Source organism: Paroedura picta, chromosome 4 (genome assembly GCF_049243985.1).
Source record: "Paroedura picta isolate Pp20150507F chromosome 4, Ppicta_v3.0, whole genome shotgun sequence".
NCBI classification, from domain to species: domain Eukaryota; kingdom Metazoa; phylum Chordata; class Lepidosauria; order Squamata; family Gekkonidae; genus Paroedura; species Paroedura picta.
Window position 1 is genome coordinate 46,880,679 of NC_135372.1, and position 12,069 is coordinate 46,892,747.

General features: G+C 43.2%; 1 long non-coding RNA gene across 2 annotated transcripts in view; it reads left to right on the forward strand.

The window, feature by feature from the left end:
- The window catches only part of LOC143836777 (uncharacterized), a 690,947-nt gene that overhangs the window by 279,345 nt on the left and 399,533 nt on the right, over positions 1–12,069 (forward strand). For both annotated transcript variants that reach the window (XR_013230728.1, XR_013230729.1), the window contains exon 3: positions 8,836–8,970. This is a non-coding gene — a long non-coding RNA (uncharacterized LOC143836777). The remainder of the gene's footprint in view (positions 1–8,835; positions 8,971–12,069) is intronic.

Genomic DNA, 12,069 nt, shown 5'->3' on the forward strand with positions numbered 1-12,069 from the left:
TCTGTCCCCTGGTGATGAGTCATCAGCATCTGTTCAGGGCTTCTGTGCAGGGCTGATAAGTAGCATGGGTGGATAGATGTACATATTAAGAGTGAATATTAATTTAAATTCAGAAACTAATATATTAGTTAAAATCCTAAAACTTTATTTAGTATGTTCCGGAACCACCTTTTCCTTCTTTTTTTGGAAGCACATTGGCCTGGGCTAGCACAACAAATTCTGTACTGACATTTTGCACTCTGGGCTGAAGAGGGGTTAGGGATGCAAAATTTATTGGAACTGAGTTGCTCTGAGACATGAGGAGCCATGTCCTGTCCTTTTCCCACCCAGCATGATTCATGTAATTTTGGGCTGAAGTCTCAGGCTTCAACAGCATTGACATGCTCTCTAGGAACCCATGATTACTCAATTGAACCTGCTGCTCGATGTCAAACAATAATAAGTGCTTTCTTTGCTGCAGGAGAGCACTTGTTATGATTTCAAGTCAAGCAACAGATTAAAAGGAGCCATTCTGGATTTCTAGCAAGGATTTCCTCAACTGTTCCATTAGTGTGTTCCCTCCTTTATGTGTGTGCGTACATTTCCCTTATATAGGTGTGGAGGCAGAAGGCATCTTTCTAGGGGCCTGTATTGGCTCTCAGCAGTCCTGTCAGCGCTTTGGATGTGTCCATGATCAGATGGCCTAATTTAAAAAACAAAAATTAAATAACAACTGGGGGAAGGGAGATCTAACCCCAAGTGTTGATATTATTGAAAATATAGAAAATCTATTCACAAATATTCTGACATAATATATAATTTGACCTTGAAATAGTAGACTGTCATGCATGTAGCAAGTGTGGTGTAGTGGTTAAGAGCAGAGGATTATAATCTGGTGAGTCAGGTTAGAATTGTTCCTGCAGAGCCATTCTTAGAGCTCTTAGAGCTCTCTCAGCCTCACCTACCTAACAGGTTCTCTGTTGTGGGGAGAGAAAGGGAAAGGTCTTTGTAAGATGCTTTGGGACTCCTTTAGGTAGTGAAAAGTGGGGCACAAAAACTCACTATTCTCCTCTTTCTTCTCCTCCTCTTGGATTTTGAGGGAATTTCAGAAGCAGTCTCTGATACGCATATTCTCTTCAAAGTAAAAAGGAACAGACTGTTGCTATTCTTGGTTCTGAGGCATGTTTTGTGTGGAGAAGATCTAAAGTGGTGAGCGAACTTTTTGGAAAAGGTTGTCTACTATTAATGGTCTTCTCATTGAGGGATTCCTGATCAGCCTGAACATGCCTCAGAACCAAGAATAGCAAAGATCTGAAAATGATCTGTTGTAAAGGTACATATGCATCCTCCAACATTTAAGTGACATCACATAACAGCCTGTGCATCTCCCACATTCAGCTTTCTCTATCACTATCATGGATTTAGGGTTACCTGGATGCAGTTATTTCCCCTAGCTTTCCATCAGAATTCCCAGGTGCTACCACTTACCTCTTTCCAGTTCTCTCCCACAGTCCTGTCTCCTCAATGCTTCTTCTATTATCTATTATCCAGGCATGGACAATCTCACCCCTTCCTTTCTTCTAGTCAGCAGGACACCTGAAGGGACATTTCTCTTTCCTTTGGTTTTCTCCTTCAGTGTTGGGGATTGTCCATCTTCAATATCCTATCATACACTTCTTATTCCCTTGGCCTACTGCTTTCTTAGGATTTTGATTCTTCTGTGCCTTCTAACCTGGACCCTCATGCCTGCCTTTGTCATTTTAAAAATCAGATTCGGCTAATACTCACAAACTCGTCTGCCCATGAATTCTTCTGCCTATCCTGCCCTTCTGGCTGTAGCATAGTTCAGCCAGTCCTACCCAGTCACTACCCTCGTAACTGCTTAGTGCCTTCAGATGTGGCTTTTTAGAATTATTACAAAGGGTCTGAGAATAGGTTGATTTATCACATATTACTTCAATGGTCATAGTTGATCTGCCAGACTAAGCATGAAATTACAAATTACAGGGTTTACTTTTTTATCAAGAAACAGTAGGAACTTATTCAATAGATCAACTTTTGAATAAAATGGAGGAGCAGCATCTAGACATAAGCAATTTGAAAAGCATAGTTCAAATATTGGAAGTAAATATATGTAATATCAGTGTCCTGGCTGATTCTCAAGGGTAGCAGTCATCTCAAAATGGATAGCCTGTGGAACTCATTGCCAACTAGAAGATCATATAACAGCAACATCCACGGTATAGTGAATGTCTGGAATTTAGCTAATTTATTTAGAATGCTTATATCCACAGTCTCAGGTTGCTTGCAAACATGAATAAACAGCTAAGTTAAACAAGTACAACCCCTAAATTATACAAGATTGCCTCCTGGCTAGATATCAGCTACCTGCTGAGAGTGATGATGAGTCGTTTCAGGATTGAGCCTAAACAGCTGGTGTTTCACTATAAAACTTCCCAGGAGACAATGTGGGACATAGATGCAATGTAAGCTATATGCTGATACCGCCTTGCCTGAATCCCTTGACCTTTTAGATTGGACTATCATGCTTGACTGAATTCTGGACTTTTGAACTTTGAATTAGAATGAATTTATACCTTCCTTGGCTTTGTTTATTCGAAAGAACTGGTGAAGGTTGCTGCAACCTGATACCAGCACCCAGCCAGTATCATGTAAGCATGAGACGATGCAATCAGCGTATACAAAAATGAATTTAAAAAGGGTGTAACATATTTCCTGTCTATACTGTGTACACCATTCCACAGACAGTGTACACTACCCTATAGTTTTTTCTGACATAATACTATGTCACATAACATCTGACAGAGAGGCTGATTCTGTGAAGGTTCAAGGGGTGGCAGGTTACAGTGGATGAGCGACACGGTTGTGAGTGTCCTGCATGGTGCGGGGGGATGGACTAGATGACCCAGGAGGTCTCTATGGTTCTATGATTCTATTTCCTGTCTACCTCACTGGGTCTGGCTTCATAGTGGGAAACTGAAACAAACTGTGAGGGGAAGTCATCTGGGCTTAGATACAAATCCTCCCATGCCTGGATCGATAACTCAGGAACCTGCAGGTATAAGATAGTTTGATTTCAAAAGTGAGAATAAAGGGCTGGAAAAATCATTATAAAATATCTATAGCTGGGTTTTAAAATATTGTGTTTCTTGCCCTCTGCTCCCATAAAACACATGTTGACAACTATGTTAGGGATACCTCATTTTTTTCAGTGAACCTGTTAGGAAGATAAATTTACCATATCCGATTTGTCCGGATTGCACTGAGGAACTCAAACAGCTGTATGTACAAAAATCATATTGACAAGAGGGGAACTAAGCAAGGTTGAGTATGAGGCAAAGAATTCCTGTTTCTTTCCAGGGTTACTGTGAGTAGTGGCGGGCTCATTCCCTTTTACAGGTGTTGTTAATTGAGCCTACAATGGCCTTTATCCTTTTCAAAGCCAGAATTAGGGATGGGATAGCTGGCTCATCCTGAGTAGATGTGGCCCGTGGGATGGGAGGAGGAGAATCAGGAGTGTTAACATTTTAGAAAATTCCAGCAAGAATACATCCAGATTGGATTGTCATAATCACCTGGTGGTTTTGCTGGAATTACTGATGCTGGGTGGCCAAAAAACTATAACTGGGCCAAGAACTGGGAGAAGGTTGGGATACTTAAAAACCTGGATGATTCTGTTGCTTCTGTTGCAATGGACAGCAGTGCAGATAAAGCTTGAGCTATGGCCTTTGGGACTGTAAGATTATGCAAACTAATGCAGATTATAAATGTTAGATAATGATAGATTTTCTTGGGGGGTTTTTCTGGATGATCTTATTATCCATAGAACCATAGAGTTGGTAGGGGCCATACAGGACATCTAGTTCAACCCCCTGCTCAATGCAGGATCAGTATAAAACATCCAGGATAAATACACCCTGTAAGTACAGCAAAGCATCCAGAATAAGTACCGCCTATTGCTTTATGACACTAGCAGGGCTTTGCACTCTGCGGGTGTATATCTGTTGGTGGTCCCCAGCCCACGAGAAATATGTGTGGCCTCGACCAGGGCCAGGGCCTTTGGTCCTGGCCCCAACCTGGTGGAATGAGCTCCCGGAAGAGCTGAGGACCCTGATGAAGTTTTCATAGTTCTGCAGGATCTGCAAGATGGAGCTCTTCCACTAGGCATTTGCTTGGGGCCAGGGCAATTAAGATCAGGCCCCCCCTCCTCAATTTAGCCAGATCAGTAGGCTATTTCCCCATTAACATCCCCCTTAGGCACCGGGGGGGGGGGGGAGGTTGTTCAAGGGTTAGGGTTTTTAAAGTGGGGAGATGCTTTTACTATTTTATTGTGGGGTTTTACAGTTGTAACCCTCTGGGAGCAATGGATAAGAAATCAAACCTACCTACCTACCTGTACTCCATATATTTTACAATGATTATTTTCTTATTTATTTGTATTTAAGTTTTTATACTGCCCCTCTTCAGCAAGTCGTTTTGGGGTGGTGTACAATATTTGGTCCCTAGATTACATAGAGCTAAAACAGCAAAATATTAAATAAAATAGTGTGAGAACAATTTAAAATTGTCACTTTTTGTCAGCACCAACTGTTGTCGGGTTCTGGCCTTTTGAAAGCGAGGGGCGGAGGGAGACCCAACCAGATGTCTAGTGTGCAATAGCTCTGGGAACCCACATAGCTTTCCCAGTAGGATACCATTCCATTCTACAAAGTGGCTTTGCCAAGTGGCTTTTGCTTTAGGATGCTTTGGGCTGATCCTGCGTTGAGCAGGGGGTTGGACTAGATGGCCCCTTCCAACTCTATGATTCTATGATTCTACTTAAAAAGTCTGTGGAATATGGCAAACATTCGTTTGGCACCCCAGGGCCAACAAGGAAGAAGGAGAAATTGCCTGCCCTTCACACGAAAAAGCTGTTGGGCTGATGAAAAATTTTCCAAACCCACAGTGTAACGGGTGGATGAGCCTTTCCCTAGATAACCCTGGATAGTTTCTTTTATGATAAGGTTTGCCTCTATATAACTCAGAGCAGCTGCACATTTTAAGTCACGATAACAAAGCTAGGATCCTTTTGGGCAGTTCCCTGAGGGACTAATATTACTTATCTGTAGGCCGATAAGAAGGGAGAGGGCATTTCATTATCTTGCTTTGTATATCTTGCTAAGTTTTGATTGGGGAAGGTCAAAGCGAGGGGTGGAAGCCTGAGAGAGAAGTTATAAGGTGTAGGGGTTAAAGTGAAGTAAAGCTGTTTATCTGTAGAGGAAAGAGGAGGGTAAATGGGAAGCATGGCTAGGGATGCCTTCAGCGATTGTGAATATCAGTGCCTGCAGAAGAAGGAAAAGGCAGACATCAGAAAGACGCCAATTATATGTTACAAGAAAAACATGGAGTTTTCCTCTTACGTTCATCTCCTAATGCTAATATTAGTGATGGAAGGGTACTGGCAGAGAAGGCCAATGGGTAGGCCATGCAAATGGGCCTTTAGTCAAATCTCACCGATGTAGGGTATTCACTCGCAAATGATGTGCTGAACTCATATGTTGCCAAGTGCCAACGTGATGCAAGAAAGGAATCCGGGAATTTCTCAAGAGGACTAGAGGTCGGAAGGTTCCAGGTTCAGTCCCTGGCCTCTTCCATTCAAAGGGTTATGGGGTGATAAAATGAAAGGCCTCATTTGAGACCCTGGAGACCTGTTGCCAAGCACAGTAGGCAAGCCTGACCTAGATAGGCCAATATCAAAGTTCAGTGAGCAGTGTAGCTCTGCTTAAGATGCTACTGTTACGCTGGGAGTGCACAGAAGGTAAAATTGACAATATTAGATTTTTAAGGTACTGGATGAAGCTGAACTGAACTTAATAGGATTGGGGCAACACCAAGATACGGCCTGCAAATGACTGACCTTTCAAATCTGAGTATTGTATTCCTGGTAGAGCACTCTTACACTGATCAGGGCAGTGTTCTATTGGCTGACCAGCAGCCCTAATTGAAGAAAAATTGTGTGTGTGTGCTTAATTAATGTTATCCTGCGTGCAGAGGCTTGCTGGGTATGTGTGCTGAGTTAACCCGCCCTTTCTCCCAACTGGAAAGCAAAATCATGCCAAATTTATCGAGATCATCACAAACTTTGCAAAGCTCAGAGTAAGGTAGTTTTCTGAAAGGAAAATCTATCTGGACTGATTGTGATTTAGTACCATTATTAACAAATGTGTTGCACATCCTCAAATAATTGGAAGAGCAGGCCAGCTGTACAGAACAGATTCCAGACCAGGCAGAAGTGCAATTTTCATTTTAACTTGGTTCTGCCTAGGATCAGAGGAAATGGGCTTTGGCCATAATCCATGCCTGAAAAGGGCACCAGCAGGGTCTGAGGGAGGCAGCTGCCTTTTCCTCTGCATTATTTGTTTTTTGTTTTTTTAAGCTCCTTGGTTTCATTCAAAGTTGTAGCATACCCAAAGTGGCAAAGTGCTCCGCAGAAATAAATGAATGTGTGCAAAGCTCAGCAGCTGAATTCTTTAAAAAACTATTTGAGCTTGTTCTTAATTCTTTTGGGACAGAGCCTTGGGAGGGCAGAGTTTGTGAAAGAATTCAGCAGAGCTGTGATGCCATAGAGTCAAAATGGCAGCTTTGGAGGGCAGACTCTATGGCAGGGGTAGTCAAACTGCGGCTCTCCAGATGTCCATGGACTACAATTCCCACGAGCCCCTGCCAGCTGGAAACTTTGAAGAGGCATTGTCCCTTAGAGGAGGCAATACTGAGCTTGATGGTCCAAAGGTCTGATTTTGCATAAGGCAGCTTCATGGACATAATGCACTCTATGCTGCACATCACAATCTGCTGCAGTTATAAAATACAGGGAAAATCAATAGTGGTGGGCAAACAATTTTAAGGGATATTGTTCTGGCATTATTATCTCATTAAGGAGCCTCACACTAAACCTCTAAGTTAATTACAGGCTTTGTTAGAAGGAAGGGCCAAACAAGACAGGGTAATGTGAGATTTTTGGGTTTGCCATTTTTTGAAAGTAGATAGCAGACAGTGTGAATGGGATCTGGTCTGCTGTAGGGGGTGGGGGTGGGGGCAGAATTGTCTTTTATCTCCCCTCATGGTGTTTTCATGTTCTAAATCAGGGGTAGTCAAACTGTGGCCCTCCAGATGTCCATGGACTACAATTCCCAGAAGCCCCTGCCAGCATTCAGGAATTGTAGTCCATGGACATCTGGAGGGCCGCAGTTTGACTAACCCTGTTCTAAATCAACCTGCTCTCAAAATTCATGAAGCTACTCATATCCCCACATTCCACTTTTCAAAGGGGAGAAAAGGAAAATCCACATGGAAGAGTTCTTCTTGTAAAAACATCAGAATGGGGACATTTACAATACAGATAATATATTTACACAATTTGACTTGTTTTTCAAAACCTAAAGGCTTTATAAAATGTCAGAATCTTTAGATCTGGCCTATTTCTTGCTCTAAACTGTCTTTCATCCCCCCTTTCATCTCTTGAGCTACAAAAGCCCACCCAACAACTACAAAGGAAGGAAAATTTGTGTCTATTTTTGTTTACTGCAAGATATGCATGTCTTATTTTATAAAAAGAAAACATATGCTGTGAGTAAAATTGTTGTTTTTGCATAATTGTGAACGAAAGTAGAAAGTTTTGTTATACAATGTGTAATGTGTATCCCATTACTTCAGTGGGAACACAGACTTTATTTTATTTGTTAAATTTATATATCACTGTTCCCTTTAGGCTCACGTCGGTTTACAGAATAAAAATAGATTACAATAAAATCCCATAATTCCCATAGTAACACTATTAAAACCAGTTAATATCAATATCAAGGCAGCTAGCAAAAGTATCTATTCCCCTCGTTCAGCCGGAGGACATTCTTGTTAATGTAGTTGTTTAAGACATTAAGAGATCTCAAGATGAGTTACAAGGTTCTTAACCATGGTTTCAAGGGGGGAAATTTTAGAATGACTGAAATGCATAAGGAAGTGATAGTTAAGTGGTAGAACACATGCAGAAAGAAGGTCTGAGGTTCTTCCATTAGAACAATCTCCAGTAGCAGAATTGGATAGATCACCACTTGACACCTTGGAGAGCCACTACCAGGCATGGAAAAAGAGAATCGGAAAAGATAAACTGATGGCCAGACACTGATGGGTACTTAGTTTATATCCAAAGTATGAACATTATCAGTTTAATTAATAAATTACAACACAATTAGGGTGGATGAAAAAATGTGATCGACCAGTGCTTATTTCTAAATCACTTCCTGAACCATGACCTTATTTCTAGAAGGCCTTTCCCAATCTCTGCAGGGGTGAGTTTTGAAAGTTCATCAGTGCTGAGGGCAAGGAAAACAGAGCTGGGGTTCAGCTCGGACAAAAATGAAGCCCTGTGATAAGTCTGATTAAATGTCCATTTAGGGAAGGGGTAGTCAAACTGTGACCCTCCAGATGTCCATGGACTACAATTCCCATGTCCCTGCCAGCGATTTACGGAGAAGAGGGCAGAGGGGGAACATCATGTCTACCAGTTGCTTTGCCACCAAGCTGTGCTTTTCTGCTCTGCCTGTCTCTAGGTATAGGCTTGGTCATGGCCAGAGTATAATTTCTATAATTGCTATAACATAAAATTAAATAAACCTAAATATCATGAAGACCCTCTCTTTCCCTTTGGACGTCAGTAAGTGTCTGCTAGGCAGAGTCAAGGGCTACTGTGATCAGGAGCCTCGAGAACAGACTTCCTTCTGTGCCACTTCATTGTGTGCATACTTGAAAATGAAAAGCTGACGCGGATAAACATTCTTTGTTTCTGTTTTTATCATCTAGACTGGTCCTGAGATATTGGCACTCCAGGACAGGTATCGAACAGGGAAATATCTACCATTTGCAAGCTGCCCTGACTCATTTGTCGCATCGATTCCTGGTATGAACGGATATTTTGGAGCGCTTAAAACTTCCAGAGTGAGTGAAATCATTCATCTTCCCCTAACTGTCCCTTTTCCAAATCTTCTCTTGCTGTAGTTATTAAAAGCCAGTCTTTGCAGAACTGCAAATGGGCAGAGGAAGTATGAGACACTTTTTATCTGCTTGATGACCCACTTGGCCATCCTTCAGAATACAAAGAGATTTCCACTTGCTGCATTTGGCGAAAAAAGACAGTGTTGCAAGGCATTGTCCCCACTTCTGTGCCATGACAATCCTAAGACTTACTTCCAGTTTAATACCGCTGGAACAAAAAAGGAAGGCATTTCTTTCCCTCTTCTCCTCAACTCCCTGGAGAAGGAGGGGGAAAGCCCCAATGTAATCAGGATCTGGAGAGGGAAAAGACCTCCAGCCATCCTGACCCCCCCCCCCCCCCGCTTTCAACTTCCTGGAGAAGGAGAGAAAATATTCCCGGTATTACCCTGATCTAAAGGGGAAGAAGAGATCAGTCACTCATCCCCACCTGGCAGCCCCCCCCCCCACTCATAGGAGAAGGCGGGAAAAAACTCCGTACCAGGATCTGGAGGGAAAGAAGGGCTTCCACATCGAGCCCAGCCCGGCAGACAGCTCCCCCCCAACTCCGTGGAGGAAGGAAAAACCTTAATTTCAGCAGGATCTAGAGGGGAAGAAGGGTTCCATCGGCAGTCATGTCCTCCCCCTCCAAGACTTGGAGAGGAAGAAGGGCTGAAAGGCACATACAACCTTCGTGGAAGATTCCTTCCTCGGGAGCAATGAGAGATACGTGTGCTCGGGTGCAACCAGCAGCGATTCTTGGTGGCACCAGACGCAAGAGGAGGCTGGACACTTGCTCAGGCTGTCCCTTTAAGCCCACTAAGACGCCAGGCCTCGCCCACACCTAGCTGTGATTCAACAAGGCTGGCTGAATAGTTTCCCAGCGCAGCCTAGCCACACGGGAAGAGACTGGAACTCCCTGTTTGTTCTGCCGGTACCCTCCCCACCACTAGCAATGGTGGCCCCGTGGCCCAGGTAAGTGGCCCCGCAGCCAGATTTCCAGTTTAACACCACTGGAATCCAAAGGAAGGCATTTCTTTCTTGTAGTATTTCTCTTCGCTTTTAAAGCCCATACACAGAATGACAAGCAGCATGTGCAATAACTGGTCAGGTGCGCCGAATCACCACCAATCTGTATTAAAAGCATTTGGTACATTGTCCTTATTTAAAATCTCACGACACTACAGCAGTTGCTAGCACCATTAATTAGTATCATTTTGCTGGAATGAAGCGCCCATTTAGAAGGACTGAAGGCTTGAGATGGCTACAGAGGTCTGTGCCTGAGGTGACTAATGCATTTGAGACTGTCCTCCTATGCGCAGGTCCTGTGCCGAGGTCAAAGTCACCGACTGTGCAATTTAGAAGAATGCTTTTATATAACACCTCAGGGCAGGGGACCTGCGTCCTGTGACTCTGGGGCCAAATGTGGCTCAGTGTAGAAACAAGCAGGTCTCTTTTGAAAGGAAGCTGCATCTTGAAATTAGGATGTATTGAAAGGATAAATAGGATGCTAGAATGTAATTCTTTAGGAATTTATATCCTGCACCTTCACCCGAATGTCTGAGGGTAGGTCACAAAATACAGAATAAAATAATCTAAAATACTTTAAAAACATTTAAAGTATACTCCCCACCCTCCCTCCCTCACAACCTTGTAGAATAGCACTCAGAGGAAACTAGACATTAAAGTCCTAGGTGAAGAGGTATGATTTTACTACCCCCCAAACCCATATAATATAGGTACCTGATTAATCACCGAAGGGAGTCTGTTTCAAAGTCTGGGACCATCACAGAGAAGACCACTGCATAACACTGTCCCTTGCACCTCCAAGACCATTTATGCCATGGAGGTTTCATGCTGGGCTGCAGACTGGAGTTTTAGTTGTGGCAGGTTGCCCCACCTCTTCCTGCACCCACATGGGGAACATTTGGCCTGGTGTGCCTCATCCACCCCCAATTTGTGCTCCTGCACAGGAGCTGGGGCAGTGAAGTTCCCAGTGCATAAATGGTCCAAGAGATGCAAAACTGCAAGGAATCGCTCTCTCCTTGAGATATCAGTGTTTCTGTCAGGGTGAAGGTGCTCCTTCAGGTAACCGAGGCCCAAACCACTTAGGACTTCATATAGAACCATCAATAAACATGAATTTGGCTCAGGAGTGAATAACCAAAATGTGAAGGGAAACATTTTAGTGGGACTAAACGGCAACTTTGAAAAATTACAGGGGTGAGCAGTTGCCAGTGCACTGAAACAATCATATAGGGTGCTCCTGTGTGTAATTACTAGTTATAGTGACATCACATATAAACCGCTTCCAAGTAAAGTACTTGCAACATCCAGTGCTTGGTACATGGAAACATTATGTAATTAATCTACATGTGAGTTATCAGTAATTTTAAATTCTGTTGCTGGCTAATGAACATCTATGCATCGACTATGTAGCGTCTCCATCCTTGTGATCAGGAACTTTTGGAAAGCAGTATCTTCAGTGACAGAGAGAGAGCATACATGTGTGCGCTTCCTCCATGCCTAGGCACCATGTGGATGAACTGGGATTATGAGCTCTGGGTTGGGGAATACCTGGAGATTTGGGGGATGAATCCTTAGGAGGATGGGGTTTGGGGAGCGGAGAGAAGAGTATAATGCCATAGATTCCACCTTCCAAAGGAGCCATTTTCTCTGGACATCAGTTGTGATAGAAGGAGATCTCCAGGTACTACATGAAATTTGTCAACTCTAGGCAGAGTTGGTATGCGTGTCCCTGCTCTCCCTCAACTTGTGTTGACTGAACACACTGAGCAGTTATTACAAGGCTACAAAATCCTGAGGGTAGTCAAAGTGGAAGTAGGCTTCACAGAAAACCCAGGGCTGTCACTTAAAATTGTATCAGTGTCATTCCAGTGCTAGCTTTCCTGCCCCAAGACCCAGTTCACTGGCTTCCACAGGTGAGGACAGGGACATCACAGTGCATTGAATAGTCTTAAACACTGTTAATAAGTGAATAAGACAGAAGTGTCATTTTCTGTTACAGTCCTTTGTTTACTATGACATAGATGTCAAAACCATATC